Source organism: Chionomys nivalis, chromosome X (assembly GCF_950005125.1).
Source record: "Chionomys nivalis chromosome X, mChiNiv1.1, whole genome shotgun sequence".
In the NCBI taxonomy this organism is placed as follows: Eukaryota; Metazoa; Chordata; class Mammalia; order Rodentia; family Cricetidae; genus Chionomys; species Chionomys nivalis.
The window spans coordinates 6,959,106-6,978,314 of record NC_080112.1 but is presented as its reverse complement, the minus strand read 5'-3'; positions in this window follow the sequence as shown (position 1 = coordinate 6,978,314).

Sequence of the window (19,209 nt, the reverse complement as noted above, 5' to 3'; positions counted from 1 at the left end):
GCACATGTGTGGGTGCTTGTGCACATGTGAACACGCATTTGGAAGCTACACAACAACAATAGTGTTGAGTATCTCACAATGTCCAAGCTAGTCTTGCTGGACAAGATACCCCAGAGAACTGCCTGTCCTTGCCTCTTCTGCACTGGGATTATATGTACACAGTACCATGGCATTAGGTACACCATAATGAGGTGGGTTCTGGAGATAATTTCAAGCCTTTTTCTTTGCAAGGCAGGCACTTTATGGACTAAGTTATCTCCTCAGACTCTGGTGATCACCATTTTGATAATCTTCAAAAAGAAAAAAAAGAAATCCAGACTTTGCCTGTTACGTTAGGAATTCCCATGTTTTATTTCTAATGAGTGGTATAGTTCTATAGTTCTATTTCTTTAACAATCTGATCTGATTTGAATAGCACATGAACCACTCTTCATATGAAATATGTTCACCAGTCAAATCCTGTGCATCTATACCTAAATATTTAGTTTTGTCTCTTGGTGGTGGTTGGTTTGGTTGGGCAGGGTGTGCTTAAGACAATTTTCTTTTAGAAACTTGATACTTGGATCATACAAAGCATTTCAACTTCAGGAAACAGGCACAACCTGACTATTCAAGTGTTCTGTAATGCGTACTACTTAATACAATATTAGAAATATGGTAATCTTTTCATTACTTAGAAAGATATTCTGTTGAGTTGATATTAGACTGCTATTCATCTTGCTTGGTGTCATTTTGTTTAAAGTTCAAGTTGAGTTTTGTCCCCCACTCTGTCTTCTATTTTGTTGTTTAGTCTTCTAATTTCATCTCTCTCACACTTTTCTGAACAAAATGCTAGGTTCAACATTAAAGTATTTCTTCTGAGGTGAAAGTTTTGACTCTGTTGTGCTGGTGTAGAGTACGCTAGCTCAGTGCTTAACACGGGGCAACCACCCAAGTCTGGGAGCATTCTATTTACATATAAGTCACTTCTTTTGAAAAGGCATTTATTTTTCATTTCACATGTGTGAATGTGTTGTTTTTGTGGTCTGTACACCATGTATGTACCTAGTACACACAGAGGTCAGAATAAGTCACCCTAATATCACCCAAGCTACATGCAAATGGATTGGCAAGGAAGGAAGAACAACTTCACTGAGTACCATTAGGAAATGCCTGTTCTTCTTTACCGCCCCTAAAGTTTTATTGTAATATTGTATTAGAGTTGAGTTTCAGATCACTAAAAGGAAGGCCAGGTTTTAGATTTGATTTAATGTTTATCCCCAATGAATTCTCTCCTGTATACAATGAAGAATGAAGAAGGAATGATAAACATGAAATGCCTTAAGGAAAGGATAGGAACAAAGCTAATTAGGGATCCTCCACTGCCCACAATGGGGTGTGTAATACTGCCTGAAGTTTCCTCATAGAACCAAGTGTAGAAAACAGATCCATAGACTCCCCTACTGTGTGTGTGTGTGTGTGTGTGTGTTTAACACTTGGTGTTATGCTCTATTACTATCCTTATTCCTTTGAGCAAAAACTTCCTGCCGAACCTAGGTCTAGGGATGGCACTCAACAAGTTCTCTTGTCTCCATGCTCTATAGCAGTGGTTCTCAAACTGTGGGACACAACCCCTTTGGCAAACCTCTACCACCAAAAATATTACATTATGACTCATAACAGTAGCAAAATTACAGTTATGAAGTAGCAATGAAAATTTTATGACTGGAGATCACCACAACATGAGGAACTATATTAAAAGGTTGCAACATTAGAAAGGTCAAGAAAGGCTATAGTGTGAGGGTTATAATAAGTGGGAGCAGTTACTACAAGATTTTTATGTAGGTGCTGGGGATTTGAATTTGAGCCTTCATACTCACACAGGAATCTCAATTACCCAAAGATGAGCATCTCCCCATGCCTTGATAAACTTTTCTGAGACAAGGTCTCACTTTTTAGACCAGGCCCTCCTGAAACTCACTCTATAGCAGCCATACACCCCCCTCGGTGCCCCAAGTTCTAGCATTAAAGGCATAAGCAAGATGCTCAATTTTCAAGCTTTCTTTTTTGTTGTCATTATGTTTCTCTTTATTTTTGATTGATTTTATTGAGCTATTGTTTTTCTGCTCCTTTCCCTTCCTCTCCCCTACCCTTCAACCCTCTCCCATGGTTTCCATGCTCCCAATTTACTCAGAAGATCTTGTCTTTTTCAACTCTTCACATAGGTTAGATCTTGCTGGCCAAACCTTTCCATTGCCTGAAATGCAGTCCTTGCTATCCCTATCTGTCTCTTGAGTCTGAAATAGTTCCCTCCTTTGAACTAAGTTTCCTCCCAGATAGACAAAGTTGACTGATTGCTTAAGATTCTGATTCTTTATTACAGTGTTAAAATCCTTGTATACCCCTCCCAAGTGTTGCATCTCAATCTACTCAATGTTTACTTTTATACAAAGGTTTTCACTTACTTCTCCAACTTTATGTACCACGGCCTGCAGCTCATTTGGACTTTACATTGACCGTAATGACCCTTTGTAATGACCCTAATGCTGTCAATATAGACTACAATGAAAAACACTTCAGCAGCCACTTGAAGACCAGAGACAAGGAGGTGTATTAAATATTGACAGGAGCAAGGTAGAGGAAGCTATCAAGACAGCAAAATGCAGAAAGGGCCCAGGAGTGGATGGCATCATAGTGGAGGATCTGGAGGTGGCTACAATAGACTCAGGGGGCTGAGGTGCTTCTCAGACTCTTCAGAGAGATGTGGAAACATGAAGTGATTCCCATGGAATGGAAGCACTCAGTCATAAGCCCCAAACCAAAAGAAGAAGGACAAACTGGATTGCAAAAATTACAGGGGCAAATTACAGTTTGTTGTGCCAAAGCAGCAAGATCTTCTACTCCGTTATCCTGCAAAGGATAAAGGGCAGAACAGAGGAAATCCTAGCAGGGGCCCAGTGTGGATGAGTGCTAACAGAAGCACAATAGATCAGATATTTACTTTGAGGCAAGTGGCAGAAAAATATGAAGAATTTGAAAAAGACTTATGTCTGTTACATTGACTTTAAGAAGGCATTTGATAGCATTTAGAAGAAAGGACTTTGGGAAACAATGTGGTTCTACAGGTACCCAGAGAAAATTATAAGGATACTAGAAAATGCCTATACAGTCACCTTTGCATCCATCAGTCAAAGTCTGTGGAGAATTAACTGATCAGTTTATGACAATTGTAGGTGTGTTGCAGGGATGCATCCTCTCACCACTACTCTTTAATATATTTCTGAAATTAGTAATAGCAACAGCCCTGGAGGATGAGGAGATGGGCATGCAGATAGGCATGCAAATCAAAAAAGGTCAAGTAACATATAAAGGGAAACCTATCAGAATTACACCTGACTTCTCAATGGAAACCATGAAAGCCAGAAGGTCTTGGATGGATGTGATGGAGACACTAAGAGAACATGGATGCATGTTTGAGGACTGCATTTTAGGCAATGGAAAGGTTTGGCCAGCAAGATCTAACCTATGTGAAGAGTTGAAAAAGACAAGATCTTCTAAGTAAATTGGGAGCATGGAAACCATGGGAGAGGGTTGAAGGGTAGGGGAGAGGAAGGGAAAGGAGCAGAAAAAAAATATAGCTCAATAAAATCAATCAAAAACTATACCCAGCAAAGCTCGCATTCACCATCGATGGAGAAAACAAGATATTCCAGGACAAAAACAGATTTAAACAATATGTAGCCACAAACCTAACCTTACAGAAAATCATAGAAGGAAAATCACAAAGCAAGGAAGTCAACAACACCCATAATAACACAAGCATCTGACAACCCTCCACCAGCACAACTCAAAGAAGGGAAACACACAAACACTACCAACAGAAAAAATAACCGGAGTTAACAACCACTGGTCATTAATATCACTTAATATCAATGGACTCAATTCACCTATAAAAAGGCACAGGTTAAAAGAATGGATATGAAAACAGGATCCAACATTCTGCTGTTTACAAGAAACACACCTCAAACTCAAAGACAGACACTCCCTCAGAGTAAAGAGTTGGGAAAAGGTTTTCCAATCAAATGGAACAAAGAAACAAGTGGGTGTGGCTATACTAATATCTAATAAAAATGATTTCAAACTAAAATCAATCAGAAGAGATGGAGATGGACACTTTATACTCATAACAGGAACAATTTATCAGGAGGAAGTCTCAATCCTGAATATCTACGCCCATAATACAAAAGCACCCACATATTTTAAAAAAAAAAAACATTACTAGAACTCAAAGCATACATCAAATCCCACACTCTACTAGTGGGAGATTTCAACACTCCTCTCTCACCAATGGACAGGTCAACCAGACAGAAACTTAACAGAGAAATAAGAGAACTAACAGATGTAATGAATCAAATGGACTTAACAGACATCTATAGAACATTCCACCCAAACAGAAAAGAATATACCTTCTTCTCAGCATCTCATGGAACCTTCTCAAAAATTGATCACATAATTGGTAACAAAGCAAACATCCATAGATAAAAAGAAATTGTAGTAACCACCTGTGTACTATCGGATCACCATGGAATTAAGTTAGAATTCAACATCAATTCTAACCCCAGAAAGCCTACAAACTCATGGAAACTGAACAGTCAACTACTGAACCACCCCTGGGACAAGGAAGAAATAAAGAAAGAAATTAAAGTCTTCCTTGAATTCAATGATAATAATCACACAACATACTCAAACCTATGGGACACTATGAAAGCAGTGCTAAGAGGAAAGTTCATAGCACTAAGTGCCCACATAAAGAAAATGGAGAAAGCCCACCTGAAAGCTCTGGAAAAAACAGAGGCAGATTCACCCAGGAGGAGTAGAAGACTGGAAATAATCAAACTGAGGGCTGAAACCAACAAAATAGAAACACAGACAACAATCCAAAGAATCAATGAAACAAAAAGGTGGTTCCTGGAGAAAATCATCAAGATTGACAAACCCTATCCAAACTTTCAAGCTTTCTTTAGGAAATGCAAAAAGAAACACTTTCAATGAAGTCTGGAAAGGAGTTTAGCTTGAGGTTTTTTTTTTTTCTCCCCACAGGGACTATTCTATTCTAAGCACTAAGAAGAAAACATACCGTAGGACACTGCCATGCTCACAATACAGTTACTGAAATGAAAGTCTTTCTGTGTTGGCAACACATATTAACTAAATAATAACCTTACAGAAACAAAGGCCTAGGGTTCTACTCTATGGCTGACAATGTACATACATCGGAGCTTGATTCAGGACTTTCCACATTCAAATTTTCAGCCTGGTGCTTTCCTTTAATTTCCTTCCTCTTGCATGGTTTTTGAAGCCTTAATAAAGATGTAAAGAAATCACTGTTAAAATTTGTTTTGTGTACTGACCTGGAAACTTCCTCTCTGGCTATCTTTTATATATATACAGAGACATATTTATTTGCACATTCAGGAATCCCATAAAAATACAAAACCAGAAGCCATAATATGTATGCAAAAGACATGTATGGCAGAAATAAATAAATAAGAAGTTAAAAATTTTTAAAAATAGAGTAAAATAATAATAAAAGCCCCGACACAATATTATGGAACAAAGACCCTTTAAAGATGCTATTGGCTTCTACTGCTGAGTCTTAGTGGGCGAGTTCCTTCTGGATGCTCTTAGGACAATCTCCTGTCAGAGGTGTTGCCTTCTGGAGCAGAGGTGGGTTGGAGGAGAAGCAGGTAGGCAAGCCAGAGGCACATGGTCAGGTGTGGTAGGTGGAAGTGATAAGTAGAAATTATAGAAGAGTATTTGGATTTCAATCTGAGAGCCAGAGTTCATTTTTGAGAAAGAGTATGAAAATGACAATTAGTGGATGCTTGGTTGTAGAAGGCCAGTTATGATTGTGTCAACATTGTTGTCTGTATACTGTTTTATCAGTTTTACTGAGACATTGAAGGAAATGACTAAACTGGAGTTGGCATGGGGGCTGTGAGAGGCCCCTCACGGAGTTTTCTGATGGCAAAGGATTACCTTAAATAGTCCTCTTTGACCTATTTTCATTAGTCCAATCTGGCTGACTTTTATAGTACTGGAAGGGGGTATAGGCTGATGGAGGAAAAATGTGTGGGGGAGACATCAACAGTCCTAACAGCCGTGAACACTGTGATCAAAAGTAATGACTGGAATGGCAAGATATACAAATGTTTGCAATAGTGGCATGAATGTTATGGGGACAACCAATCAATTTCTGAATGGATTGAAGGCCACAATTGCTGTAGGAAATCCTTCAGCCAGTAGCCTTTAAGTTACCAGCTCACTTGGGCGTGGCCTCTTATACTATAAATGCCACTGTAAAGCTGGCCCACATATTCTCTCTCTTCTGGCTGCTGGATTCAATTGCTATTTTCCATTAAAGCAGAGGACTGTGATCTGTGAGTCTGCTCCTAAATAAAAAAATGCTTTATTATACTCAATTTTGAGCTAGCGTTAGATTTTTTCTTAGGATCCATATTCACACACTACAGGAGAAAAATACATATCCATAAATGTGACCAAGGCTAGGGAGCTCACCAGCCCCAAGGGTAAATCTACTTGCCATTATTTTGCTAAAGGGATAAAGTATAAAACTACCCTCTAAGTTCTTATCTTTATGCCCATGGCTTAGTATAGCTCTCAGAACTCAACAAAGAAGTTTAACATAGAAACTCACAGCTCATCAAAGTACAAAGTGTAAGTGTTACTGGAGTATTTAGGTCTTCATGGTACAACTATATGACCCCCTGCCACACAAAGCTTAAGGACTATTGCAGAAGGTATGGCAAGAAGACTAAGAACCCGAAATCAAGGAGAAAAGAGTGTCATCTTTACCATGACAGGATCATTGCACACATGAGCGCATGGTAGTGGTATGGTCTGCATGAGACCTTCATGAGATCAGGCCAGTCAACATCCCAGCATGGACAGCCAGGATAACTCTGAGCTACTGTTTTTCCTTACACTATATCCAAAATGTTACCATGTCTATTTTCAATATTCCTATTTTTTAACAAAAAATATTTATCCAATTTGCGTGTGTATGCATGGGTTCATTCATTTATATCATTTGTGTGAAGGACTGAGGAAAACTTTCAAGAACTAGGCCTCTCTTTCTACCAAATGGGTCCCAGGAATTGGGCTCACATCCTCAGATGTATATTGCATGTTTTTTTTTTTTTTTTCTGTCATGCTTTTTTAGGACAATTATTGGATCAACCTAGAAAATAATGTGAGAGACACTGGTTACATGATTACTTACATATGTTATAATACACAGATCTGTAAGCTTGAAGAGGTGGTATATGCAAATGCACAAAAGATAGATAGATAGATAGATAGATAGATAGATAGATAGATAGATAGATAGAGACAGGCAAGAAAATTGTATTTTTCAGGAGAAATAAATATTTTAAAAATTCAAAATAAAAAAGCTATCATCTGTATTCTGTTTGAAAACTATAAATTATATTAAATGATAAGGTAGGTTCAAATGAACAAATTGGTCATTTTAGATTCATTAAAATCCTGAGATGATCTTTCTATTGTTTTGGTTTTATTTAGTAAAAAAAAAGTAAGTTTCAGCTCTGCATTACTTACAGCCATGATACCTCTTACCTTTGACACTGTGTATTATTGTCAACATCTGAATCAATGACTATAACAGGAGGTTGAATTGCAGCAGGCTGTTCCTGACGAAAATTAAGCATATTGGTTTCCATTGTTGCTGTCATCATTTTAGCATCTCTGAGAGTCAAAATTACAGTCTTGTACAGAGTAGAGTTATACCTTCTCCCAGCCCCCAATTGGCACTTAAATGCATTGAATACCAAAAAATGACCTGAAATTTATGGCATATCTTACATATTCAAGTTAAAACTGATCCATATATAAGCGTGAGGAAAACACTGTGTTTATAGATATGAAAACAAGGTATGCATATACAATGGTTCAGCCTTTGAATATAGTAGATCTAGGAGAAGAATTTCACTTTGACTCAAGTTCACTGCTCACTATTTTATACCATCATACTGACGACTATCCTTCTGTTATCTTGAGATATGTTTTCCAAAATATCCCCCAATATAGAAACAATATCATAGAGGCTCAGAGAGAAAACCTTGAGGAAATCACAAAAAGACTTCCTTGTGTTGTGATGTGGAGACTAGGGGGATATGGGTGAGTCAAGAAAGACTTTTCTCTTTCTCAGAAAAGCAAGTAGATCTTGAGGCTGAGTCCTACATCTTAGAAGTTTGTATTTTCATGGCAGATGATGGAATTCAGGTCCCAGAGAGTTAGTAAAAAGGAAGGACGAATGAGGCAATCAAATCAGGCCAACTTTCTTCAGTTTTCCCCTCTATACCACTTTCCTTACTCTCTTCAATATAGAGAAGTGGTTTATTCCACAGTTGAATGTAGGAATGATCTACTGTGCCATCACAATAGGAACATGGTCCACAGGCCAAATAGAGCTCCTCCTCTGGAGCTAATACTGCCTAGTCTACAATGTTCTAGTCCTGCCTGTATCTGCTGATAGTACCTCCATTCATTGCAAATGCTGAAATTTACATCCCCGTGTCAACAATCAGTCCAGACCTGCCATTCATATCTGGGTAGCTCCATTAGTGTTTCTTATGCTTTGTTATCCACCCATAGAGCAGCCTGGTTATTTCAGTCCAGATCATAGTACTCCTCTGCTTGCCAGTGTACTTATAGTATAAATCTCATATAGCAAAGTACTGTACGATCTGTCCCCTGCCTGCCTCCACTATCCCCTGACCTCTTATTTGAGTCATATAAGCAATTTGTTCCTTTAAACTCCCCAAACTGTGGGCAAGGCACTTTCTGCCAAGATTGCCTTGGTTATCGTTCTTGGGGTCCTATACTCCAAAAACATATCTCCAGAAAGAGATACCCTATCAACTCTCACCCTTCTAACATCTGTCATCAATGCTTTATTTTTAATTGCCTGCCCCTATGTATTTCCCTGGCACTTATCACAATATCTGTGACATTAGAAGTATCCCTTGTTATTGAAAGAATAAACTAAAGGAATTTTAATCTATCATTTGGATTCTAAAAACTAGCTTTTCCTTTGAGAGGAAAAAGGCCTTGATAAACCTAAGGGGGGAAAAAAAAAACACAGAGTTCTTGTTACATGGAAATTCACTTCCTAACAGAAAAATACAACTAATTTTTTCTCTAGTGAATACAGAGTGTTTGTGCACTGATGTCCAAAGGCTGAAAGTAAAAATGATGTGCCCTTCTAAGTGGGAGAAACATACACCATACTCACTGATTTAGCTCTTGTGCAAAGAACTGAAATGGTTCCCACGAGATAATACTGTTGCTCCCTTAACAGCCTTGGAGTTGATGACCAAATGTTTCTGCTACTACAGCCATAGTTTCCAAAAATTGCAAATGACTCTAAGGGAGATAGACACAGTGGGAATTAAATTAAAAGATATACTAAATAAGCAAGGAAGCTGACAACTGCCATATCACAATGCTGTTTACTATCCCATAGGCCTTTTTCAAGATTCTGAGCCTTGGGATTCTCCTTGTCTTCCTTCCCTTCCAGCCCAGTTCCCCAGATGGTCACCACCAAAATATGAGGCAGTCAACTGAAAATCAAATGTGAATTTTTACTGATATCAATCTTTGGCTGTCGCCCTATGAATTGTTGTGGCCGTTTCTAAAAGAAGTGTGTGTGTGTGTGTGTGTGTGTGTGTGCACATGTGTAAATGTGCATACATCTGTCCAAGTGTTTTGAAATGATATTTCCTTTAACATGAGAAATAGTTCAACAAGCATTTGAGTACTTTAAGCACAAAGTATATTTTAACTCAGATGTTTTATGGCTCTGAAGCAATTATTTTAGTTATGTATATTGATTTCTCAGATTGAACTTCCTTAAACCTCAAAAAATACACACCAGGCCCCATACTACACATGAGATAAATGTAGAAATAGCATAATTTTTATCTATGAAAAATTTTAGAGAGAGGACAAACTTCTTTTCCCAGGTTAGTGTACAGAACTCTATTGTCTATATTTTATATATTTGTCTTTGATAGGATGTTTGAATTCTAGACCCTAGTTCGAGATCCAATCTGTGGCATGATTTACAAACTACAAAATTTATTTGTAAATTTGGGTATTCATGGAGTGTCCTTTAAACTTGGCTCTGCATCAAACTTTTCTGATAAAATTTTAAATTTTATTTTGTTTTATATAGGGAGACAGCCATCCTTTACCAATGTAACACACCATATTTCTATGTGGGCCCACCTTATAAATTTTCCTATTTTTTTTAATATCTAATAGGCTTAGCCAGAAATCATGTGAGTGTAGGGGTATCAGAGATTTTGTAAATACCGATAATGCAAGAACATGTATCCTAGCAATCAGGAATGTATCACTCCTGAACGTCATTTAAAGATCATGAGTTGAGTTGCTTACCATCATAAGACTCTTTCAAGTACAAGACAAATTTCACATACTCATATGAGTCCCTCTGGTCGTACACGTCTGCATAATTATATGCATTATTGGCAAACAGGCCTGCATTTCTTTTTCTTACATAACAGCAAAATTCAATAAGACTTCCAACTAAAGTGAGCAAGAAACAAAGTGTTATGCTCGTATAGATTATTTCAGAAAATGAAAGTCTTCTTCAGTCAAAACAACATTTTTTAGGGGGTGGGAGTTTCTCCATGTAGCCCGGTCTGTCCTAGAACTTGTGCTGTAGATCAGGCTGGCCTTAAACTCACAGAGCTCTGCCTGCCTCTGCCTCCCAAGTGATGGGATTAAAAGAGTGCCCCACCACACCTGGCTCAGGAAAACATTTTAAAGAATACAGTTTTCTTTCCATGAACGCTGGTACTCACAGGGCTATCATCTGTAGAATAGGGTACTAGCCAGAATAAACTCACTGCTATTTATATGGCACTACCGTGACTAGAGAAATACTGCTGTAATTAGGGAACAGGGTAAAGAACAAGACAGGGCTGGGGATGATTTTTCAGTAAAGTATTATTATTGATTCCTGGAGAGTTTCATATATGCATGTGCCATATTTTGATCATGTTCATATCCCACTCCTCCCTGCTCCCCCAAGATCCAGTTCCACACCCTCACCCAGTCCTTCCCAACTTTGTGTCCACAAAGACCACACAACTCCATATACTTCTGAATGTGAAGCATCCACTAGAGAAGCGGATCTTAACCTGTGGGTCACAACTCCTTTGAGGGACAAGTGACCCTGTCACAGAGTTCACCTATGACCATTGGTAAACATAGCTATTTACAGTACAATTCATAACAGTAGCAAACTTGGAGTTAAGAAGTCACAAGGAAAATAATTTTATGGTTGGGGACACCACACCATGAGCAACTCTATTGAAGGATCACAGCATTAGGAAGGTGAGAACCACTGATCTAGATGATGGTTAGCCTGCCAGGGGCCACATCCTTAAAGAAACCCACTTACCTCTTCCACCATTCCATCAAATGTCACAAGATCCTGAGCCAAGGGTGAAGACCCATGAGCTCCTCCCCACTCCCCCACAGAAGAGAGTTTTTTAATGATAGAAATGTGGTGTTTGATATTATAAGCTGTAAACATAAATGAATATATGATCAGCAGCTACAGTGACTTACTTTTTTTTTTCAAAAATTACTAAGGGGGAAGAAAGCAAAAAATTATTCAATTGAGGGTTACTTGCCACTCAGCACCCCAAAATTAAATAAAAATAAAACAAAACCAGGTATACATACCTGATTGAGCCAATGGAGGATTAAAAATGATCTTCTGAGCTATTTTTTCTCTTTCTCCATCAAGAAGAATATTTAATAAAGACTTCCCCACAATGTCTTCCTGGAGGGAAGGAGAGAGAACAAAGTTTGTTTTTACATGGAGGCTATTAGTCTGTCCTGTCTCCTTACTACCAGTGAATTTAGCTCTGCCTTTGCCCATTTATAGCTACAGCTGCTGTGCTTCAGCCAGTTTTCATTACCATTCTGCAATTACTCCAGTCTACAATCCATTCTGGACACAGTTTTCTTGTACATTATTTTCTGCAAACAGTTGAAGTCTTCCTTAACATCTCAGAGACCACAGACACTGTAATGATCGCATTGTGTTCTTTCTGTCTGTGCTGTGTGCTTGGAAAAATCACAGCTCTTCATCCATAGTGTTCTCTCAGACCTTGATCCAAGCAAGTGAATGTGGATTGAAAACCCCCATACAGCCTTGCCTACCTTTGACTGTGCACTTTCTCACATTTTGATGTGAATCCTTTCTCTTTTATGCCTTCCTCAGTCTTTTACATTGGCATAGATCTTAGTTTATTAATAAAAATTTAAGGTTAAACTTGTTACATGTATATTTCTGCTCTTGTTTAAGGTACTGTGATTGTGTAGTTCACTTAAAAATGTAAGGTATAATTAAAAATATAGGTTAATAGATAATCATCTATAATAATCAAGCTTGTCATCATGTTAGTTAGATTTTCTAGATCTGTAGAGATATGTTTCAGTTAGATAAGTATTCTTCAAATCTTTCATAGAAATTCAGAATATAGCATTTAAAATGTTTAAAAACTTAAGCCTTCTCATGACAGTGAGACACATCTGCTCCTGGCTGCACCAAGCTACTTCAAGAAGATGATGGGCATTGAAGAGGCTCCTTATGGAGTTGGTTGACCATTTCGCAAGAAGCTGCTCTTGCCTAGACTGCTTGATAAACTAGACAAGTAGGATCTGCAGAGAAATGAGTGCTAAGCTACCTAAAGGTGAGATGATCCTTTGGGGTTCCTTCTTCAATAAAGAGTCTGCTAGATATTCTTCAGGACACAGAAGAAATTGACTGACAAACTGCCGATATAGAGAGAACTATCTTTGAAATTTCCTGGTTCGTGGAAAAGTCTGCTGTATGCTATGGGACTGTAGGCTGAAGATGGATGCTCCAAGGGTACAGAAGAACTTTGGGTGACTGTCCAGGCAGTCAATTCTAGTATTTTGGAAGTTGCTTACAATGCACCTCCTGTTTGCTTAGGTAACATTATAGCCTTCTGGAGTCTTTGATGAAGTTGAAAAATTTATAGTTATAGTTTTCCTTAGTTATGATAAAAGATAAAATAGATGTAAATATTGTAACTGTAATTCTTGCTCGATACCTGTTTTGTGATATGTAATTTTACTATGTTAAAGTTAAAACCTTCCTTTTTGTTTAAACAGAAAAGGGGAGATGATGTGGGATTTCCTTCTGTATGCTGTGATTACCATTAATGAATAAATAAAAAAAAACTGGTTTGGACCTATAGTAAGGCAATACTTATCTAGGTGGGGAAAATTAAACTGAATGCTGGGAGAAAGGAGGCATGGTCAGAGGGATGCCATGTAGCCCCACTGGAGACAGATGCTGGAACATTTGTCGGTAAGCCACAGCCACGTGGCAATGTACAGATTAATAAAAAGGGTTAAATTAATGTAAAAGTTAGCCAATAAGAATCTAGAGCTAATGGGCCAAGTAATGATTTAATTAATACAGTTTCTATGTGATTATTTTAGGTCTAAGCAGGCCGGGACGTCGAGAACCAAAAAGTGGCCTCTCCAACAGACTTTCCAGTCCCTAGTCCTCCCTATACTTTAATCTGGCATTGTTTATTTTGATGGGGAAAGCTTAATTCCCAGTACTCTAAAGAAATACTTATTTTTCAATAAAAATGTTTTCATTGGTTCATCTAAAAAATACAGTTCAAATACCCAAATAAATTTATCTCTGATTAACCTGGCCTTTCATTGATTTTTCCCAGCAAACTAATGAATAAACAATCACCTCACTCAGACACTGTCTAAATATTAACACAAAGTGCAACTTCTTTATTCCTTACAAGTTGGAGAATTATTCTCCGTTTAGTTCACACTTTTTGTACTTTTTATTACATCACAACTGCAACTGCCGTAAATCTAATATCCACCTGTCCTACAAAATGTGCTACTTAAACATTCTTACAGACATTTTATATGAAGTAATTAATGTTTACAGGAGTAACTATTAGAAAAGATGAAAATTACATGAATTTTAATTTCTATGAGTGCAATAAGAATAAAGTATGTCATATATGTACAAAATGTGCTAATGAGCTACACAGAATTTCAGGGTAGCCTAAACTAAAGAACATGAGAGAGAGGGAGAGACAGAGAGAGAAAGGGAGACAGAGAGAGACAGAGAGAGATATTCTCCAAAAAGAGCCAAACGAGCATAACATCATACTACTACAAAAATACATCTCAGATTTTAAAAATAAATTAATGAAAATGTTAAGACATAGAAAACATAAGACCTACAATAGGTGCCATAACTTAGCATGAATCAATCATGACTTTCATTCATTGCTCAATCACTATGTAACATTCATTCATTCCTCAATCACTATGTAACAGACCCCACACCACATTCATCTTAGTGAAAGCTGCATTCCCTCACATCAGGCACTTAGAGGCTAGACATTGATTCCAAAGCCACTGCTATATCAAAAAGTACATGCTTGGCTTCTGTGGGGATGCAGACCACACTGAAAGCTGAGGTGTGTGAATCATAAGTTCCAGGCAAAGTAAAACAAAACCAGTCTTCTTTGAGAAACCCCCCAAGCAAAATTGAAATTGTGTTTTCTTACCTCAAAGCAGAATTTGTTTTTATTGACTTAACACTGAAACCAGTGGAGATGATGAAATGGGCATAGCTGGATACCATTGAGTTATATGAAGCTAAGAAGAAATAGTCCATAAACAGAAAACCAGAATGACCCTTTTCCCCAAACGCTAAAAGAACTTACTGGACGATGTCCAAGAAGAGGTGACACATTCTGCGATATAAAAACAACTTTCCCATTTGTGCTCAATATAACTGAAATGTTTTCAAGTGACTAATAAAGAGAATAATAACATAATTAAATAATGCAATTATAAAATTATAGTTTTATTTATAAGTGCATAAATATAACAGAATACTGAAGTATATTCTATTTCTTACATATCAATGAAGTAGGCACACATTTAATTAAAAATGTATTATTCTGCCTCCGACAAAAAATCTCCTTAATGTTAAGCATGAGATATTTATCAAATAATGTGCCACTTAAACAAATTTCAATGTACACCCAATTAACATCTAAACTCTCCAACACAAGCTAGGAAGATTAATTGCTGTGTAGATTGACACATTTTAAGCATATTTAATTTTTAAATGGCTAATAATTTTATTTAAGGGCACATTCGTTTGTTCTTAGTCTAGTTATTTACTTGTAAATATGGTTACTGCCATTACTTTTCTTCTGTATAATGGATTTGGTACACAGACAAGTATTTTCTTGTAGAAAACATTTAAAATAATTTTATAAGCCACAAAATTTTTTTCAGAGTTGTTTCTATAAGTTTCATTAGTGCTGCTTACAGGAGCCTGGGTGAGGGGTTCTAATTAGGTGTTTTAGTACATTTCCAGTGGCTACAGACAGAAAAAAAAATCTTTTGTTCCCTTAGCGACCATTAATTGCCTAGAGACCCCTAAGAAGAGCTGAGGACTCATGAGCTACTCTTCCTTAGCTGCTGTTAACTATTTATTCTCAGGTAAGGGGTGTGGTCTCATGAAATCCATCTCCTCCACGCTATGATAGAAGAAGGATAGTGTAACTGAGAGGAAGAAAGAGATCAGTGGGAAGGGGAAGTGACAAGAGAGGGTAATGAGATGCAAATTTGATCAAAATACATTATATAAATGTATAAAAAGTCATAGTGAAACTGATTATTATATGCAATCAATATATACTAATAAAATAAACTTGTTTTCAATAGTAGGACCAAGCCTACAACAAAGTAAGGGAAACAACATGCCACAGACGACTATGAATGTAGGCACTAGGACATAAAGCGATGTTAGAGCCTTAGAAAACTTGTCCATCATTGATTATTTAGAGCTTGGAAATAAAGTGAAGGTTTCCCAAAAGCTGCTATCTAGAGCATGTGAAATGCCAAAAGGTTATTCAAAGGAGATGTGGAAAGGTGTGTGCCTTCCTCAATTCTAAGAGGAGGAGGACAAATAAACCTGGGCTCCCTTAGGAAGTACTAATCAAACATTCACATTCACTCAAATTTAGAGATGCAATCCAGACACTGCTTGCATGGTCTTCAACAACTCCAATCTAATATTTAATTCAAAGAAGTCCTGGTCTGCAATAAAAATGAATATTTTAATAAACAGGCTCATAGAATTCATACAGACAGATAGTTACAAATAAAGGACCTTATGGTAAAAACAACCTAGCAAACACTGGGAAGGGCAATCGATTATACGTGAAGAGGGTATAGAAAAAGTCAAATGCAGAATGAGGCTGAAAAGAAAACACTGGAATTTACAGACAAGAAAAGAGTGCTAAATATAGGAACACAGATACCATGGGTTTTAAAGATTTGAATGACTCAAAACTGATCAAAGATGTGAATCATAAGCAAAAGTTCTTTAAATGGAATTATCATAAAAATATCAATTCAGGGGCTGAGATTATAGTTCAGTGGCAAAACATTTCCGTAGCATATGTGAGGCCCTGGGTTTCATCTTCAGCTTAAAGGAAAAGAAAACATTAATGCAGAAGTAAAACTGCATGTTAAAACACAGGAGAGCTTGGGCATGTGCTTATGTTGGTAGAGTTCTTGCCAGCTGCATAAGTCCCTCGTACCCAAGCCTGGTAACAAAATAATCAAAGCAAATATTAATGGAAAGGGCCTAAAACTGAAGACAAGACTCTGACTACAAGCTTTGAGATGGTTGTGAAGGAATGTGAATACCTGTGTGTTGTCAATGAGAGGTTAAAAGAAAGAAGTTGTGAAAAACTATATGGCCAGTCCTCAATATTAGAGGTCACCATAGACTCTAGTGTTTCTACTTCTAAGCATACATAAGAAAGAATTGAAAGCAGCATGTCAAATAGCTCTCTTTACCCATGTTCTCAGCAGCATTATTCTCAATGGCCAAAAGGTGGAAGCAATCTGTTATGGTTCGGTTATGGCCAGCCCTCCAAGCATTCACATATCAGACGCTTAGTCTGTATTGCACAGTGTGAGAGGTGGTAGGGTCTTTAAGAGCAGAGGCCGAGGTGGGAGGTCACTGGTTATGCTGCCTTCGTTAGTAATTAATTTTGTTCTTCTGGGACTGTGGTTAGTTTCTAATAGGTGGTTGTTACTAGAAGACTGGTGATCCCTCCCCACTCTCTGGCTTTCTGTCTTACAAATATGATTGCTCTTTATCACATGCTACCTCCACTGTGAAGCCAGCTTTATCAAAAAGCCATCTCACAAATGATATAGTCAAGGGACCATCAAAAAAGGACACAGAATTTCAAACTTGCTGCTAAATAAGCCTCATTTCTTAGAAGGAAGTTATGTTCTCCACTGTCCCACCAATGCTACAACAAACCTCTTGTCTTTACATAGTTCCCCAACTCAACTGTTTGATTTAGACACAGAGAAGTATTGCCATATAGTCCAAGCATCTGACACATAAAAAGGCTCTGAAAACTTTAGTATAACATGTAAGTGACTATCATTCAGCCTTTAGAGAGAATTCAGTCGCCAGCTACAACATGAATGGACCACATAAATATTTTAGTGCATGAAATAAACCACTCAGGAAAAGAAAAATGTAAGGTTCTTTTTTATTACATAAATAAATCTGTAAAATAATAAAATTTGTAAAGAGAGAATGAAATGAAGAATAAAATGTAAAGATACAATATAGAGTTTTTAAAAGAAAAAAGTCAATTACTTTAAAAGAACAATACCCAAAGAAAAACATATATTTATCCTCCTGGATATTGGAAGTAGACAAGATCGCAGGGCAAAAGTAGGGAGCAGGGGGGTGGGGGGTGGGGGTGAAGGGGAGATGGGTAGAGAGAAGGGAGAAGGGGAGGACTGGGGAGAGCTTGGGGGAATGGGATGGCTGAGATGGAGGAAGGGTGGATATGGGAGCAGCGAAGACGATATCTTAACTAAGGGAGCCATTTTAGGGTTGGCAAGAGACTTGGCTCTAGAGGGGTTCCCAGGTGTCCAAGGGGATTTCCCCAGCTAGGTCCCTGGGCAGCAGAGGAGAGGGTGCCTGAATTGGCATTCTCCCATAGCCACACTGATGAATATCTTGCATATCAATCACCATAGAACTTTCATCTGGCGATGAATGGAGATAAAGACAGAGACCCACATTGGAGCACTGGACTGAGCTACCAAGGCCCAGATGCAGAGCAGAAGAAGGGAGAACATGAGCAAGGAAGTCAAGACCCTCGAGGGGTGCGTCCACCCACAGAGATGGTGGGACTGATCTAATGGGAGCTGAATGAGAATGTGATCAAACCGGACTCTGAATGTGGCTGACAATGAGGGCGGACTGAGAAGCCACTGATAATGACACCTGATTTTGATTCTACTGCATCTACTGGATTTTTGGGAGCCTAGTCTGTTTGGATGCACACTCTTAGACCTGGATGGAGGGGGGAGCTTGAACTTCCCACAGGGCAGGGCACCCTGACTTCTCTGAGGACTAGAGAGCGAGAGGGAGGGGGAGTGGGGAGAATGGGAGGGAAATGGGAGGAGATGTAAATTTTTAATAAATAAATAAAATGAAAAAATAGAAAATAAAAATATAAAAAAACCAATACTAGTAACAAACCTCTGATAAAGTGATTTGCGTAGTGAAAAGCACAACCCTTTTAAATATGTTTTTGTTTTATATGTATGAGTGGTTTGTTCCTTTCTCCCTCCCTCCCTCCCTCCCTCCCTCCTTCCCTCCCTCCCTCCCTCCCTCCCCCCTCCTCTCTGTTTGTGTTTGTGTACCATGTGTGTGTCTGGTGCCGGAAGAGGGCAGTAGATTCTATCAGATCCCTTGAAACTTGAACTACTGATGGTTTTGAGCTGCCATGCGGGTGCTGGAAATCGAACTGACAACCTCTGCAAGAGTAGGCAGTGCTCTTAACTGATCAGCTCTCCAGGCCCACAAATAATGGTAAGAATAAAAAGTAGATATCATTACAGAAGCTTCAGCTGTAACAAACATGACTAGAACACATTACCATCAATTTTATGCCAGTAAAATTGAAAGTTATGGGATAAACCAATTCTTAGGATTTATAATCTACTAAA